We start from the raw sequence: 18,900 nt of genomic DNA on the forward strand, positions 1-18,900 counted from the left end.
CAGACAGTCTAGCTGATTTAAAGGCCTTATGGACAGAAGGGATGCTTCAGTTGATCACTCAGAATACCTAAAAAACATGGGTATATCGTTGATATCATGGAAACATTTGTTGAATTCTTTCTGTGTTATGTTATTTAATAAAAGATAGGACGAATAAACAATATGTACGCATCTGTACTCATCGGTAATGTTGGTTACATTTTTTAACAAAGAATCCAGTACTGTCGTTAAAATGCCCTATAGAAAATGGAGTCTCCCGTTTAATTATTTCCATCGGAGCTATGGAGAGGACCATGAAAGTACTTAACATCTGCTACTACCTTTTTGCGAGGATATTAATCATCCCCAAGACCATCTATTAAAAACTATTTTAAGCTGTTACTGGTGTCACAAGATGGTTTTTAAGTCACTGAGTTTCTGATACGGTACAATGAATCAATAGGTCCAAGTAGGTCCTTAGGGCAGCCGGTATGTTACAAATAAAATTGTAATAATTGAGTTATTTTTCTTAATTTTTATTTGTAATAATAAAAGACAATAAGAATATAAAATGTCAAGAAAAACCAACAACCACTGATAGAAAAGGATTCATAGAAAATATATTCTAAAAAAGTTTAATGTTTATGTTAACAGAATGTTAATTATAAGTTTTGGTAACAATTTAAAGCCATATTTAATTAATAAATAGATCAATGGTAGGTAAATTAAGAACTTATCAGATATAGAAAAATGTTAGAGTTGCAGAAAATACTATATTGTAACTGAATTAATTAACAATAATTTAACAATATTTGAAGTACATGAGGGTTTTAAATTTAATGTTACTTAACAGAATGTTAAATATAAATTTTTGTAACATTTTGCATAGATTCTATATAGAATTATTAAGTTTTGATACAAATGAAGTTTTCGAAAGTTATTGAGAATAGTACAAAATACCAACAAAACATTGCGGTATTGCAAATTAAATAAGCAGCAAATGCAAGATTTCACACTTCCTTTGCGTCTTTATACTTCTAAAGCTTTTTTTCAGGTTTGCTGTTGTTTTTGTTTTTGTGGAATTGTCTGGCATGCTAAAGATTTTTGTTAGTGAAAACTGGTTTATTTTTTTTCCCAAAGTTTTAATTCTCTGCTGACACAGCAGTGGGAACAGTTCAGCTTAGCTTAGCTCAATGGCTGGATCTCTGTTATGTTGTTGCATGCTCAAGTTGTTAGTTTATTATTTTCGTTTTTGTTCTTATGTCGCCATGCTGGAATGCTTGCTATAAAAAACTAACTTTTTAAACTAAAAACAAGAATAAAAGTAGCAAGACACCAAACTTAAAAGACATAACAAACAAAACAACAACAGCAAAAACAAATAACAACAACATTCACATAACACAAGTCAAGAATGTTGTTTACGCAGTACAAAGTTGCAATCTGTTAAAGAAGAAAAAACAAAACAAAAACAAAAATGAGAACAGCTATGAATTCCCTACACTTGTACGCTCAAGTATTTGAGCCTTTCTCTTTTGTTGTTGTAAAAGTGCAAAGTGAATTCTGGTAAGTTCACCTCAAATGCGACTTTTTATATCGAAAAATGCTCTTAAAACTTAAACGCGTTGCACAGTGTCGCAGAATTAAAATTGGGCAATCAAACTTCGGTGTTTTATGAGCTGGTGGAGTTAAGAAAATGTATTATTTCTTTTAAATTTATTTTGAGCAAATAAGCTTACAAAAACTCCTCCAAATTTGAAAAGCTTATCTCAAAAATTATATTTTAGGTTAGGTTATACCGGTGATCCACTTAGGCCTTTTAGTCCACTGTATCATCGTATAAGAATGCAGACGTATAAAAACCACTTTAAATCTTTGACAAAGCTTAAAATGTTGTTTATTGGGTCGTTTTGGAGTTGGCCAAAATAATAAAAAAATAATAAAAAATAAAACATAAATAAATAAAATAATAACAAAGTTAATATGAAGCACTTTCAGCATCCTTTTCACTATAGCAATAGTAATGATTAAAAGGGAGACTCAATCTACTATAATGATTGCCTAATTGAATATGACCAGTCAGCAAACATACAACTAGACTGATATCTTTACGGGGCACCTTACTTAGAGTACTTGTTTTTTTCTTGAAAGAACGTGGTCCATTTGCATACATATCCATAGCTATCATTGATCTTTCCAACTTTTAAATAAAAAGTTCAGCTCAGAAAGAACTCAACTAAAGTTAATTTGATTTCAACAATATGCCAGATTTTTATTTAGATTTTTAAGATATTCCGAATAATTACCTGAAACACTTCGTCTGGCTAGCTTGTCTATCTTGCAGTTATCGATAATATTCTTAAGATTGGAAACCCATTGTAAAGAAAGATTAATCTGTGTCAACATCTTATTTGGAGTTGTGTAGTAATCAAAAACCATAGTGATTGTAAATTGAACTGAACGCAAGGAAGTGGAGAAATTCTTATTAAATATATTAAACACTTTTAGACAAGCTTTAGAGAAACTGTAACCCTTTAATAGTGAGGAATCCTATGTTAATTAGATTTATTTAGCCCTTCCGAGATAACTGTACTACTTACATCATTTAAAAGCTATATTCAAGGCAAATTTTATTTGAATATATCTCAGAATACTCAGAAAAATAATTTATTTGATTTAAGTCGATTTTAATTATATCTCAGTTCAAAATATTCTTACTCGACGTTTCATGTCGGTTCAACCATACAACAGGTTGGTTTTCATATCTTCTTTACTATAGGAACTAAAATTTTTCTAATATGTGGTTAGAGCATATTTTTCTGAGTGTACTGGTTCAGAAAATTCTGAATTTTCATCATATTATTTTAGTTTTGTCCCACTGTGCGTTGGCGTTAGATACTTTTTGCTGGTATGTTTTGTTGGAGATGTTGGATTTTATATTGCAATGTGTAATGAAGTAATTTAGTTTTTGCTTAAAGTAATGCATTTTATGTTACATTTATTATTATTGTCATTTCATATTACGTGAAAGTTTTCATATAAACTTTAACAACATGAGTTCGGACCTTTTTTGGGGGGAAAATTTTATTATAAATTAATGGAAACATTTCTCTGTATTTAATAATTCTTTAAGTAAAATCTTTTGAACTGTTAAACATTTTAAATTTAATTAAATACATAATTTTAAATTTAAATTTAAAAATTAGCACTACAAAAATTTCTGGAAATAAATAATAAACTCCAAGGTAATGGTAGTACATATATCATTTCGCTTATGAACTAAGCGACGTTGTTTTTGTTTTCAGTTAATATAATTTATCCACACATGCAGAAGTAATGTTACTATGGCCTCATCATGTCTTCGCCTACCGCGGGCCGACTTCATCTGATATCAAACAATATTTACTCGTCTTGTATTTGTTCTTCGAGTGTGGAGTTAAAAGAATAACAAATACGAGTACGTAAACAAAAGCCGAAATCTCTGTTTGCCATCAGTAAATTTTATATTTTAAAATATTTCTGGAAATAGATAAACCGTACATACATTAGCCTTGAGCAGTGAATTCGTCTTTATTTATTTGCCTGGGAATGTGTTTGTTTACAGAGTTTTGTTTTGATTGATTTCTGTGTGATTTGCGTATCTTAATGAAGGAAATACATTAAAACCAGAAGTGAAATGGTAGCAAGATTTCAGATATTTCGGCCACGTGTGAAACTAAAATATATCTCAATTATTTTCACAGTAATTGTTTGAATTTTTATAATCTCAACAAAATTTCGATTTTATGGAATTTATTGTTTATTTAAAAATATCTATTACTCTTGTAAGTACATTTATTTCACAACAACACATATACACATATATATTAAAGACTCTTTAAATTTGAACAGTTTCATTTTAAATAAAAAAGAACATTTTTTATTACATTTTTTATTGATTATAATAAAAAATTCATTATGTTGAAGTTTATTAATTAACATTTTATTACCTTAGAAATTTCCTATTAATTTTTTTTTATTATAAAAGCAGGATATAAAATACGCACTTGAAATATTATATATTCGTAGTTTAATGATTTAGCAAGAACTGTGCCAAAGGGGGTAGGGAATATTTTAAAAATAGTTTGTTTTTAACAGTGCTTTCGCAGATCACTTAAATTTTATAATACATATTTTTTTTTGAATGTGGGGATCTATCACCTTATCTCTTCCATTTTGAATACGTGACTGATGTTGAAGTTTATTGTGATGAAACAATCTAATCTATAGTATTGAGGTAAGTATTAAGTGAGTAATATTTAAAAATTTGTTTGTTTTTTTCATAATATATATTTATTGTCAATGTGGGGATCTATCACATATCTCTTTCGTCTTGAATACGTTACAGTCGTAATTTGATCTCGAATTTTATTGTGATGAAACAATCTATCTATACTAGTACGATAGCATTGTTTGAGTAGAGAGTTCTTCAGCCATCAATTCTACAAATCTAACTAGGGAAGCGTTTGTTTAATAATTTTTATGTGCTATAATAAATTTGTATAGGTCCGCGAAATTAGTAAACAAAATTTATTTCCACATTATTTATTTCAGTTTTATCTAGTGAAGCTTGCTTTACAGGTAGCTCACCTAGTTAACTGACCTCTCTTTTGTCGTTCTTCAGTCTAGCACCCTACCTTACAACCTTGTATCCTTGATGGGGTGTAAGCATTCTTTCACTTTTATTAAAATTCGATGAGCTGTATGCAGCTGCTCCAAATATCGCTCCTTCACAATACCCGTTTTAGAATAAATACCTACGTACCCTGCTAATTGTCTTTATGCAATAAGTGATCCCCCTTCATTTATCTCTCCTCTGCCTTGATTATTGTTCATACTGTTTGACTTAAATGAACACAGTACTTCAAGTATGAGGTCTATGTACATACTAACTCTCCTGATCACTGGTTCGAGACTCTTTGCAGTCTGACCTTTACGGTTGAAAGTGAACCTTGGCTACAAACTTGATTATTCATAATAATATATAATATAATATTATACTATAATATTAAAATATTATAGTAAAGCTAAATAAAAAAAAATAATATGCAATTTTTAATCCATATTTTGGGCTAAATCTTTTTTAAAATATTAAATGCTTCATCGAAAATCGTCCTTGACTTCTTGTGACCATTCGAATAACTAAATTTTTATGTATATCCGATCAGTTTGTTTATGAATGGTTTATAAACACTCATAAATTCCAAAAAATTATTTTCCTTAAAAAAACCGATATTTGGCAATTTACATATTTTATTTTATCAAGTTTTTTTTGAACTTCATTGAAATCTTGTCCTTTTTGGAAAACAAAATCCTTTATTTCAAGCTCCTTTTTAAATTGTATAGCTACTTTTGATATGTTCAGTTAAATAACTATGTGTTTTCCACTATGACATAGGTTTCTTTCAGTACGAGTTTTACCTTTCCAAAAACTCAGACCGCATTCGACTTAGTTTTCTGTTTCTACAGTAGATGCAGTTTCTTTCAAATTTTTAAATGATTTACAATACTGTCATTTTCATGATATCATACTATAATTTGATATTTGAAAGACCATTTTTTTGCAAATTATGAAAATTGTTTTATGTTTTAATTTACTTAAAAATAATGAAATTTCATTCTTATTAAATAAGAACTGTAACTTAAGAAGTTTTACTATCCAAATATTATTCGCATTCGCAAGTATGCCTTTCTAGTATAGACGAAACTGTATTGCCAATATAATTCTCATCCAGTACAAATTTCGCCTAAATATATTAAGTTGAGTGTAAAGTCACTGAAAACATTTTTAATACAAAGATTGTAGTTTTTAGAGTTTCAAATTCTTCTGTTAACTCAAAAATAGATTGCAAATACATTAAATTTATTTGTTTTTAACTGATATAATTTTTGGCTGTCCACACAGCTGTTTTTAGTATTCACAAAAATCAATCAGTGATCTTGATGGTCAAATTGCAACAAAAGAATTTTTATTTATTTTTGAATAACTAAATTTATTTTCTGACTAACAGCTGTTTCGAGTATTGGCAAACATTCATCATTTAAATAGTTTTTTGAGACTGGTACTTGTAGTCGGTTGAATTCGTCTCCAGTCAATTTTGAAGCTTAGAGTCAGCTTTCAATTAAAGTATTTCTGATTGTAGTTTACCACTTTTTGAAACATCTTTCTTAAATACAATAGTTTCTATTGAGTAAAAATAGTCACTTCCGTCATAATTGACTTAAAATCCAATTTAAGATACAATTTTATTTATACTTAGTTTGAAAAGCACTTAAACTGCAATAAAAGCGCATATTTGCATAACATTTCTCCACTCTGAAAGGCATTTTTCACTTGTCAGTAGAGTAAATTTTACCATCTTAATTCATTTGAACAGTTTTATTTTTGGAAATATCTTCCAAGTTGTTGAGCAACTTGCAGCAGACGAACATAAGCAATAAAACGCTGCTATTTTTAAATGTGAAAAGATACTTAGTATATAGTAAGTAAGGCAAACTTTTTCCATAAGCTCGTTACTATTTGCCACTCGAAAATGTACGGGGGCAGAAATATGTCTGCCTTCAAATAATTTACAAAAATTGTCACTTTCACAGGAGACAAAAAGGAAGGAAAAAACTAAAAAACTGAAAAACTCAACTTAAGTGGCAGATTTTTTTCTTTAAGTGTGAAAAGTAAGCAAATAACATAATAACTTTTTTTCTTTTCACGTGTCTTTGTATCTGTTGAGAGCTGCTGCCAAAGCACAAAGTATGGAAAAGTATTTTGTCAACTGAAGCAACATTTGCATGCAACAACGATTTTTTGGGATGCAACTGTTTTTACATTTGGGACTAGAAATGCATGCAGCTGAAGCTGCTTGTTGTTCCTGATGCTGCTACGACTGCTGCTGCTGCTCTGTTGTTGCTAAAATTGCTACACTTATTGCTGTTGTCGCTATTGCTGCTCTGAGCATTGCTACTTGGTTATTTTGTTTGTTTATTTGTCAGATTGTTGATTGCACATAGCTTAGCTACGAATTTTTTCATGAGCACTCCACACTTCCACTTGTGTGGAATGCATACCCTCGCAGATTTCTACACATATTCTGTAATTTTATCTTGATTTTGCTCATGAGCATTTTTCACTAATGAGTTTTCCATGTGAAAATTCACAGCCAGCCACTGACATGCAATCAACTATATCGCCGGATAGTTAGTTCGGTTGTTTATATATTTACTCTTGCAGATCCTCCTACACATTTACTGGTACGAGTACGTCTGATAGACGTATATGGTTTATGTTGGTATATAGCAAACGTGAAATGTCAGCACTGTGTGGCATGGAGTTACGTTCGAGTTTGATTCAAAAATGCATTTCACACTGCACTGATTGCGAAATTATCATTTTAACAAGTGTAATATCTAAAGTAGTCACTGCTTACTGTTCACTGTGGACTGCTCACTACTCGGTAGCGTAATTTTAGTGTACAAATTCGATTTAGATAAGAGCCGGACAAATGTTGCTTAACATTTCGTATTGCTAATGTGACTGCAAATCATATTTCTTCTTGTCACAAATTGCATTTATTTATAACTCATAAAATTCAAAAATTCGGTTCGCGTGCGAACACCCTTTGCACCGGTTTCAGTTTCCAGTGCTGCTCCTTTTGTTTTCTTTTGATTTGTGAAAAATCTGTGAACAATTTTTCACTTCACTGTGTAAATTCAATTTCGAAAATATTCTTGCATGAAAAAACAAATGAAAATGCTGGGAAAATATACACCAAAAACAGAAAAATTCTTTCTCAACCGCAATTGTGTTGTTATTAAATCTAACATCATCAACAACAGAAAATTTCAACAATACAACTTGCAACACAGAACGAAAAGCAAAATGGTATTGTGAAGAGCACAACATTGCAGCACTGCGCTATAACCAGTTGTTACGACATAACTAATTAACAGAGTATTACTAGTTGCATAAAGTACAACTATTTTATTTGAGATAAAGGGCTAACACAATATTACTCATGAAGTTAATATACCATACACTGAAATCTCAATGAAGCAGTTCATTTTGATTTTTAGAGTTGGGGTCATACTCACAAGTGCACATAACGAAAATTATAGTTACTAGTTATCACACATTTTGAATTAGCGAGAAATGGTTCTTCGCAATGTTATCATAGTGTATTACCTTTACATTATATAAACAAGGGTGTTTTCTAGCACCGAATTGTTGTACCCTCTGAATACGCCACTCTTCTAGTCAGAATCCTAGTTCTTGCAAATTTGTTCAAACTAGGTGTAAAAAGAAATTCTTTTTTATACTTATTAATCTTTCTTTTGTCATATGTATATATCAAAAGAAAACATATAGTCTTGAAACAAATCTTCTAAAAGATATAATAAAATATGTGACTAATTTCTCTACATCGACAACCAGCAAATCAACAAATATTGAGAAGGCTCTGTGCTATGAAAATACAGAGGCCAGAAATATGATATGAGAGGATCATGTTTGCAGTTTGTAGAGTGCAACATATTCCAACAATTTAGCGGATATCAATGTGAAATGTTGAAAGTTCCAACCTTATAATTTAATGCATTTGCAAAGAATTTTAGCACAGAATTCATACTTTTTTATGCATTCTCTTTAGGTACACATTGTGTACTCAGATCAGAATCTTCACATGGGGATATTTGTTTGCTCTCAAGTTTCTTTTACAAATCCATGAAAAAATGAAAACCAGTCATTCATTTTAGACTTGCGGTAATTGTAATGCATTTCATTCAACCAATGAAGCACACATTTTCTTTAGTATTTGCTCAATTGCCTCATTCAAATGCATTTTCTTTTCCAACTTATGACATTTTCTTTACACTTTTCAACAAATCTGCAGTGGATTATGTGAGAGCTTGATGATTTAAAGATTAATATTTGTCATTTCATACAAAGTAATTTGTAGCTATTCTTTTTATATTAAAATCATCACTAAACTGTTTCACAATTTTCTATTTTAAATAAAGGTTTTGAATATATGTTTATATTTGTAATACTTTATTGTCTCAGGATTTCACATATATCAAGAATTGTTCTTAAAAGGTTGAGAAGATATTGTTCTATATACGAATGTCTATAGCTTAATTAGTTTGTATGTGTAGTATAAACAGTGATTAAAAAAAAACTCAACTAGCTACTCTTATCATTTGCATTTTAAAGTAAAACTCCAAAAATAATAATTTTATTTGCTTTATATCACATTTTTTAAAAATAATAATCATTACATGCCTTTTAATTTTCCACACATAAAAGTAAAAGGCATTTTTTTTTTAATTTAAAAGGTATTTTAAAACGCACGAATAACAATTATTTTTTAGTATGAGTGTAAAAGTAAAAGGCACATAATAATAATTATTTTCAAAAAATATGTTGTAAATCAAATTTAATTATTATTTTTTGAGTTTTATTTTAAAATGTTTCTATATAATACAAAAAGTATAAATAATACGTAAGATGAAAGTGGTTAGAATGATAATTATATACTTGAACACGAATTTAGACAACTTTTTATTGCTACTATTTTTTAAAAGTTTTTGAAGTAATTATTATTTTCGGTTTCTGACTTCTGAAATCCTACAAAGTGGAATCAATAATTCAAATCTAACAAATTTTGTTATTAACCATTCATTTAAGTACTAATATTGACTTCCTTAAATAAATAAATTGATTTTTATTAAATAAAATATTTCACAAATATTTGTTTCATTTAGAGACTATATATATTATAAGTAGACATCCATGTTTTGAAATAGGCATAAATATTCCCTTTTAATTTTGAATCTGCGTATAAATTTTCTTTTTTTCACAGTTCTAAGCAAATTATGATTTATTTTCTTTATTTAAGCTTCTATGTTTGTTTTGGTTCGACGAGTTCTAAAATTAAATTAAAAAAAAGTATCTAAAAAAAACATAACAAAAGCGATAAGAGCACTGAAAAAAAATAGTCTGAAGCGAACTATTTGACTCCGTGACAAAGACCAATAAATTACGACTTATGACATATTTTTGTTTATTTTTATTCTACCAGTAAAATTCAATAAATAATAAAATCTGTCTTCAAACAGCCCGGAAATAATTTGAGGTGATAACAATAACAACAAATCAAATGAGTATAAAGTAATGTGCTACAGGCAAGTATCGAATGTATCTAAATGTATATCTGATATCCTTAGATAAGATTAATAAAAAATATTGGCAGATGATTTTGTTTTTTTATGTTATTATAAATATTTACTTTTAAATATGTTTGGTTGGAGTATTAATACCAGAGTCTGTTCCAAAAACATTTTGTATGTACTTTTTTATACACTCGTATGAAGAAATAATTTTTACAATAAATGTGAATTTTTTTAAAGTTTGTTCATTTTGATAATTTATTTATACGTATTAGGGTTTCTCTAAAAACATTTAAGAAAAAGTAATGTCATAGTATTTTGAATCAGCAGATTAAAAGCAATAAAAATATTCAATACGCAGATTAAAAGGCACTAAGACCTGCAACTTCATAGTGCAAAGAAGATTTCGGCAACCTACTGAGGGGGTGGGTAGGTACTATTTTAGCACTCCGTAATCCACATTTTCTCTAGCCGCATAAGTCTTCGTATAGACTTTCAATCTGCTTTTGACCTCATATACCGTAAAGAAGGAAAGCAAACATTAACACTCATTGTTGAGACATCAATTTATTTATAAAATCACTATATAACGCCATCACAATCGTTTTTGGCTGTAAAGTAACACCACTTCTCATTTTCAATAAAAAAAGAAATCTGATATGTGTTTGCATTATCATTATCTTTACTGTTGTTATATTATATATGGTTATTAAGAAACCAAATAAAGACTCGTCACAAACTATTCAATGAATTCTATTTTGCATCTTCAACATATAACTCTTAAGGAATAGGTTTGAAAGTAAATGTAGGGAAAACTAACTAATAGGAACCCTTTAATGTTGGAAACAAAAGAAGAAAGTATGGAAGACTGAGCAGTCTACTACTTTAGTTGCATCAATTTAAAAGACAAAAAGCTGAAACGGATATATAACATAGAATCGAATAGGAACTCTTTAATGGTGGAAATAAAAGAAAAAAGTATGGAAGAGTGAGCAGTCTACGACTTTAGTTGCATCAATTTAAAAGACAAAAAGCAGAAATGGATAGGTAACTTATAATCGAATAGGAACCCTTTAATGTTGGAAATAAAAGAAGAAATTATGGAAGACTGAGCAGTCTACTAGTTTATTTGCATTAATTTAAAAGACAAAAAAGCTGATACGGACGGATAACATAGAATCAATTAAGTGCTATAAGTAAATGCTATATAAGTATACCTCACAAACTTTGTAAGGTATAGGAAGTACATAATATTTAACGATCTACAACTTCCAAATATTTAGCAGATTTTGTATGTTTTGGCGATATGTTAGTTCAGATGATTTAAGAACTTTTAAAATTAACGCATATACCACAGCTATATAAATTAATTTATTTATTTTAAATGCTTGGTTTTTTGAATTTAAACAAAGTTCTATGTTTGGTTAATACCAGTTAAGATTAAGATTCTATGTTTATTCCAGTAATAGGTGAGATACTTTAGAGTCTCTTTAAATTTTAAATAGAAACCAACAGTAACAGTATATATTCAACTCATTTCACAATATTTGCAGCATCTGTAAAACCATTTAGAAATTGGTTTATCAATTATTTATAAATCATCAATAAAAAGCTAAATGCTTGGAAAAAGTTAAGGAAAAGTGTATGGAACAACATGTGCGTCATTTTATTTTTACTGCTCATTGATTTAATGAGATCTTTTTGTGCTAAGAGTACCAACCCAAAACTCTACAAAAGTTAATCTAAAAAGAAAGAAATTAGCTGAAGTCGTAAAAAGCAGAGATACAATATGTTTTTTTCGTCCAACGACTTCGTATAGCTAATCTCGTAACAAAGTGAAATATACCAAGTAATCACTCTCAACATTAATTTTCTTAAGTGAAAAGACAATGAAGATAAAAAATGAATTATAAATCATTTTTAATAATTTTTACTGGACTGGAGAAGATGTGTGCCAATTATCAAGATATTAGAAAGCAATAGAACTTAAGTTATGACTTGGCATATATAACTGCAAGTAACTTTATGCCGAAATAAGAAAAAATGATGTTAGTAATAATTTTTTTTTTTCTAATTAATAATATTGTATTATTTTGTCAGTTTGATATAAATAATATTTGTACATATTTGCAAAAAAAAAAAAAATTTATTGCAGTCATAAAACTTAAAAAATGTTGTAGTAAATATTTGAGTTATTTATTACTGCAAATTGTTTAAAAAATATTACTTTTATCTTTCATAGCTAGTTTCTTTGAAAACTGTACTTTACCCGTACTTCTCCGAGTGTCTTCAGTAAATTTTCAAAGACTAATGTCATCATGACTCATAAGGCAAACAAACTTTGAACCAAGTGCGAACTGTAATTCCTTTAGTTCATTTTTATTTTGCAACCAACTTCTTTCAGAGCCATAAATTTTAACAACCTGTGCAATCAGTAAGATTACAAGAGCAATGCTATAAGGACAGGACGGAAGAAAAAAAAAATTGGAAAACCAAAATCGCCAGTACCGAATTGGAAAAGATAAATGTTTAACTTCAGACTTAACATTGCAAACTACAGTAATTCCTTTTGGCCAAAATTAATTTCCATCATTTATTTAAAAATTTTTTCTTTGGGAATTGTTGCTATTTCCACTACTGCATTGTCGGTTGCGGAAGAGTTGACGTATCATTTCTGTTGGCTGGGTCATTTATATTTGTAATACGAGCAGTCATCATATAACTACACTACAAATAATTCTAAATAAAATTCAATGTACGTATGGGAGAAATTGTCTATAAAATTTTGTAAGGGGGAGTTGAAACGTTTTATAAGAAATTGAAACTGCAATAGGGGAAATGTGAACGCACTAACAGACTTAGATTCTCAGAATAGAATCTCAGAATAGATTTATAAGATTTAATCAAAGATTTTAAGATTAAATTTTTTAATATAATGTGGTTTCAAGAATCATATAGCATGATTTTGGATGGACTACGCTTTGATATTCTGTAAAATAGTTAAAACTGAAAATGCAGCTATGAAAACCCTTTGTTTTTGTAGTTTGATGAGACAATTATTTCCCTCATTTCTATCCAATATCTATAGGATGTTTTTTTTTTAGCTATATGAGAACTTAAAATGGTAATTCAAAACAGAAATATTGCAGGAATAAAATTATTTTTATTACAATCTGGTGAATAATTTCATGGCATTTATTTATAGAATGTGATTCCGGCATATGTCGACCGCAGCTGCGAGTTACATGGTCCATTCGATCAGTCCAATTTTTGACTGTTTTTTGTACTATATATGATGTAGTACATGACGGCCGTATGATGTGCCGTTAATGGCGGCATGGACATTGACTTTCAATGTTTCAAGAGTTGCTGGTTTATAAGTGGTCGGCATTAAATAATCACTTTACATAGCCACATAGAAAGTAATCGAGAGATGTTAAATCGTAAGAACGAGGGGGTCAGTTAACAGGAGCACTCATTCGGCATGGCTCGATAGCGCTCTTCATTAACCGTAACGGCAACTTCTTCCATGATGCCGGTAGGGTGTAAACCGTACCAAACAGTTAATTTTAATGGATGTAATGGTTATCTTCGTTCCATATACGGAAATTTTGCTTATTGACAAAGACACTTAACCAGAAATGAGCTTTATCACTAAACACTATGTACTCTTTGAACCTCGCAAACACATTTATTTTTTCCAAAGTAAATTTCCATTATTTACACAACGTCTCTAGTTGTTCTAGTGTTAAATGATTCATGATGAATTGCCAAAACTTACCGAAAAGAAATGTCAACGTAGTTTGACATTCTTAGCTGTCAAACCATAGTTATCGATATCGATAGTTCCCATGTAGCTAAAACACATTCTACATTGTTAAGTTTTATAATTTCTAATACTAAAAATGCATTCATTTAAAAAATTTTTCTTGATTTTTCCATTAAAAATAATTTCTCTCGCATTTCTGTCTTTTAAGTCCGACACAGCCTCAATATATTAAATCCATTTTCTGATTTCACACCTCTTCGTTGTTATAGTTGCCCTCTTTTTATTTGCTTTTTCAATGATATCCAAAACTTTTGGTTATTGCTTTTCCAACCACAATGAATATTTCATTGTGTATGCTTATCCTGTGGATACTGAGGTTAGTCCACAATAGTCTAAAACACAACCTGCATTATTGGCTTCCACTACAACCGAAAATTTATTTGTTGACATGTAAATAATGTCTACTGTTGTCTTCAAGTTGAACGCCTCAAGGCACAGCCTTCAACTAACCCTGCTGCGTGCGATGTCAGTACATTTTTTGATTGAAGTGTAACTAAGTCAACTGCAGCTGACTTCGAGGACGCATTCTACGGCGGTTTAATAGCATTTCATGGCGACTGAAACTAAACCTCAAACATGTAGGAGTGGCCGTACTTGTAGGTATTGTGCAGTTAACTGCAAATGAGGGCATAAAGTTGTGGTTACAAAATAAACAATTACTGAAAACAAAAAATATTTTCCTAGAGCAAACGCCTTGTCTGTCACCCTCATTTTAGGGTAAATAATTTGGGAAATAAATTTTTATATATTTAAATTTTTTTTATATATATATATCCATGCTATACATTATGCGGGCATATTATTTAGCATTTAAAACTTTAAACAAATTTTTTTATTTTTATTTTTGGTTTCGTTTTATTTTCAATTTTATGACAACTTTTGCAGTTTTTTTTGAATTTTATTTTGTTTTTTTGTGTATTTTCAAAATTTTGATTGACAGGCATAAAGTTGAGCGTTCTTATGAAAGTTTGACATTACTCGTTTGCTGATAAGAACTCACAGCACCGAAAATCGCAATGGACATACTACAGATTTTTTCAGGCAATGTTTGTCTGAGGTTGAAAATTTCTAAAGTAACAAAAACAAAACAGGGGAAAACTTTAACTAAGAAGCATCCATAAACTTTGTGCTGCTCACATAAAAATCATTTGAGGCACTGCAGCTGTGGTTGTGTATCTCTGGCGTGGCTGCTGTTGAGGGTGCTGCTAATGGGTGGTGCCCTGGGGTGTGGGCGTTGAGGTTGAACTTTTCCGACTTGACTGTTATCAACGTTTTTGTGACTGCTTCGAATGTGAATGAACTTTTATGTGAAAAAAAAAGCAAAAATAAATTGAGATATTGTTATTATTTTTAGTCGTAACATTGAAGTGCCCTGCTCTGGGCTGTATTTGTGCACATGATAAGTGCTCAGAACTGTAAATTAGTTCGAGGTAATGTAAAATATTTTACTGTAATAATGAATTTCATTACATATTTTGATCAACCGTAATCAATTTCATTTTATTCTTTATAGATGATTGTATACACAAAGTCAAGAACACATTTCATTTGATGTTTTTAATGGTTGAAGTGATACTAAATTAATCATAATATTAGAAGTATACTTAATCAAAATGTATATGTAAATTATATAAAATAATAAAAAATATGTAATATAAAATAAATAAATGCCATATATTTCGCCTATGTTAGGAAAATTTTTAATGTTCTCTACACAGTGCTTCCATGAAAACAAACTAACATTACAAAGGCATATATTGGACCAAAAATTGAAGAAACATATGCTTAAAACTGGGTCTTCGAAGCAATAGTTTACGAAGTATGAATTTTAGATATTGCACAAAAATATTATAGCTTTATACAAACTCAGTGAATACGAAAACTTTGTTGTGAATGCTAGATCGGGATCTCATGACATGTACTCACAATTGCATTGGGATAATATGCATAGCTTTTATTATGAAAACGCTCAGGATATATATAGCATACTTTTTATATGTAAAAGCGGTCTCTTTATGTTGAAAACCTGTTAATTTAAACTGGATTGTTCTTTGTGTAATTATTATGAAATAGAAAAGACATCATAGTATTGGTGTGTATCCAATATAACAGATTTTCAGAGAGCATAGACATCTCTTTTTTTACGAATCAATTCGGTACAAAAAAGTAGTTAGAAACTTGTAATATAGTAGAAATATTAATAATCTGTACAAATTTATAATAGATGGTTTATATTATAGAAGGTTAATAATTGAAGAATTTTCATAAGACGTCTCCTTTAACACGATATGCATACAGTAATATTGTCCATTCTATTAAGAAAGGCCGCTGAGCAATAATAAATGAACTACATATATAAGCACTAAATACTGTATATAAATTAAATACTAAATACTAAATATTTACTAAAATAATAACTAAAACTGATTTTATTGTTCATTTTGTTTTTGTATGTAAGTGTCTTGTCTTAGTACTATATATTGTCTACTTCAGCACAAGGATGACTTAAATCTGTTATGACTAACTAAGAAATTATGTACGTTATTTTTGCATCATTGTCTATCAATTGTAATATGACGGTCTCATGACCAAAAAGAGCGCAAAATTATGATGACCATTCGACAGAGATATGACTGTCTGTATAATATGATTCTAATTCAAATGAGTCTCTCTAAGTTTGTTGAATATCATCTTTTTCGAAACTGAGCTGGGACTTTTACTCACAATTATTTGTCGGAATTCTGTTTTTATTTAAGCAAGAAAGAGAATAATAATTCGGGAATTACAATATCTTTAACGATGAACACTCTAACTTCTTTTTGAAGGACTAATTCTGTGCTGTTCTAATAGAGAATGTTGTTAGTATAAAAAACGTGATCACCGTTGGCGTGATAAAGTAGAAGAAGCACTACCTGTACTTCATGTATGAGGTGTATGAGATGCTAAATGTTTTTTCTGATAATCTTCAAAAGTTTAGAATACATTATGAAATTCTATAGTAATATTAATGTTATTATTGAAAACCAGAAAGCACTGCGACCTGAATATGGTAGATCTATTATTAACACAATTATGACTTTCTTGAAAGGTGAGGTAAAAGGATGTAAGATAATAATTAGATAAAAAATATAAAGTATTATAATACACTATGTGAAACAATTCGCTAAAGATATGTTGAATATTGTAATAAGTTTAAAACCTTAAATAGCTGATATTCTTTGCTATCGCATCAAGAAATAAAATTTTAATTAAATGATAGAAAAATATTCATTAAAATGTCTTCTGAAAACATTTTATTCTGAATATAAGAAGTATGTACAGTCAAGAAATTATTCTAGGTCTAATGTATACTTAGAGAAGAGTGGCAAATCTACGTAATCCATGTGTATGGATTGGAAAAAAATCTACAATATTAGAAAGAGCATAATGTATTTAAAAGTTGTTAAACCATGAGCTAAAACATTTGAATAGTTTATTGCCAATAAACAGAATATGTTATTTATATTATTAATTAAAATGGAATGGTTTCGAATAGTAGTGAACTACAACAACAAATTTTTTCAATATTTTAATTAATTGAATTTTTGGCTGAATATGTAGCTGTTTTGAGTATTGCAAAATTCAATTAATTAAAATTTTTATTAAAAAATTTTTGTTGTTTTAGGTCACAACTGTTCGAAACCTCTTTATTAAATACACAGTTACTACTAAGTAAAATAGTCACTATCGTCATAAAAAACTTTAAAATGCAATTTAAATTTAAAGTATGAATATTAAAATTCGTATAGTTAATATCTAACTATTTTACGACTAAAATTTTTGGTCCAAAATTGTACCAATTAACGAATTTAATACAATAATATAAATGATTTAACTTATTAATTTATTTAATTAATTTAATTTATTAATTTATTTAATTTATTTAATTTTTTAATCTATTTCGCATGCTAATTGTTTTAAAATTTATTTTGCTCAAGTTGAGTATTTTTTATTAGAAAAAATTGCAATATATATTAAAAGCTCAATATAAAATAAAATATTAATTGTAAGGATATATATAAATCTCAGATTTTTAAATATGAGATTTTACTATATTTATTTAGATATCGCTTACGGCCAAAGAAATTAATTAAATTCATTTAAAGATTTATTGGTACCTTGAATTTTTACTCCTTTTACGATATATCCTCTTTATAGTTTTTTTTTTGTTAAGTTGGTAATGTGTTTTTATATATATTTAGTTTTAAAATTTCCAATTTCACAATTTGGTAAATAAAGTAAAATTATTTTACACTCAAAACAATTAGAAGTTTTTTCTTATATTTAAAAGGACTTCTGCGCGCGCATACAAAACGTAATGACACTTGTCAGGATACACTCAAAATTATACTTTAAATTCACTCAAAGGATGCTGTTTGTTATTAAAAATTTTTGAGATATTTTTATAGAATATTTTAATAGATATTTTTTAATTTATTTCACTAATTATTTATTTATTTTTTTATAGCAAGTATTCAACACAAAATTTAAAAGTTGGTATACAACAAAAAAAAAATCACTGATACAAAAGTCAACTCCAATCGAACAAGAAGCGTGCTGAAGCTGAACTAAAATCACCAAAACTTCATCGTTTCTCTTACTAGAGCCGGCACTACTCAGGAAACGAGTGAGCGTTCATAGTCTTGAGTTGTTTCACTCCTTCCTCATGTTATTTGAGTTTTTATTCATTTTAATACAAATGAGCGTGAAATATTTTATGTAGTGTAAAATGAGCGTGTAAATTACTATTTTTTCGGTTGTCATTACTTTTTTGCTTCATTTTTATTGTTTACTAGTTTTTTAAGCATTAGTTTTGCTTATCAATGTTTTTGTGGTGGTTGCTAATGTTGTTGTTG

This window comes from Teleopsis dalmanni, chromosome 1, assembly GCF_002237135.1.
Source record: "Teleopsis dalmanni isolate 2A chromosome 1, ASM223713v2, whole genome shotgun sequence".
Classification (NCBI taxonomy): Eukaryota; Metazoa; Arthropoda; class Insecta; order Diptera; family Diopsidae; genus Teleopsis; species Teleopsis dalmanni.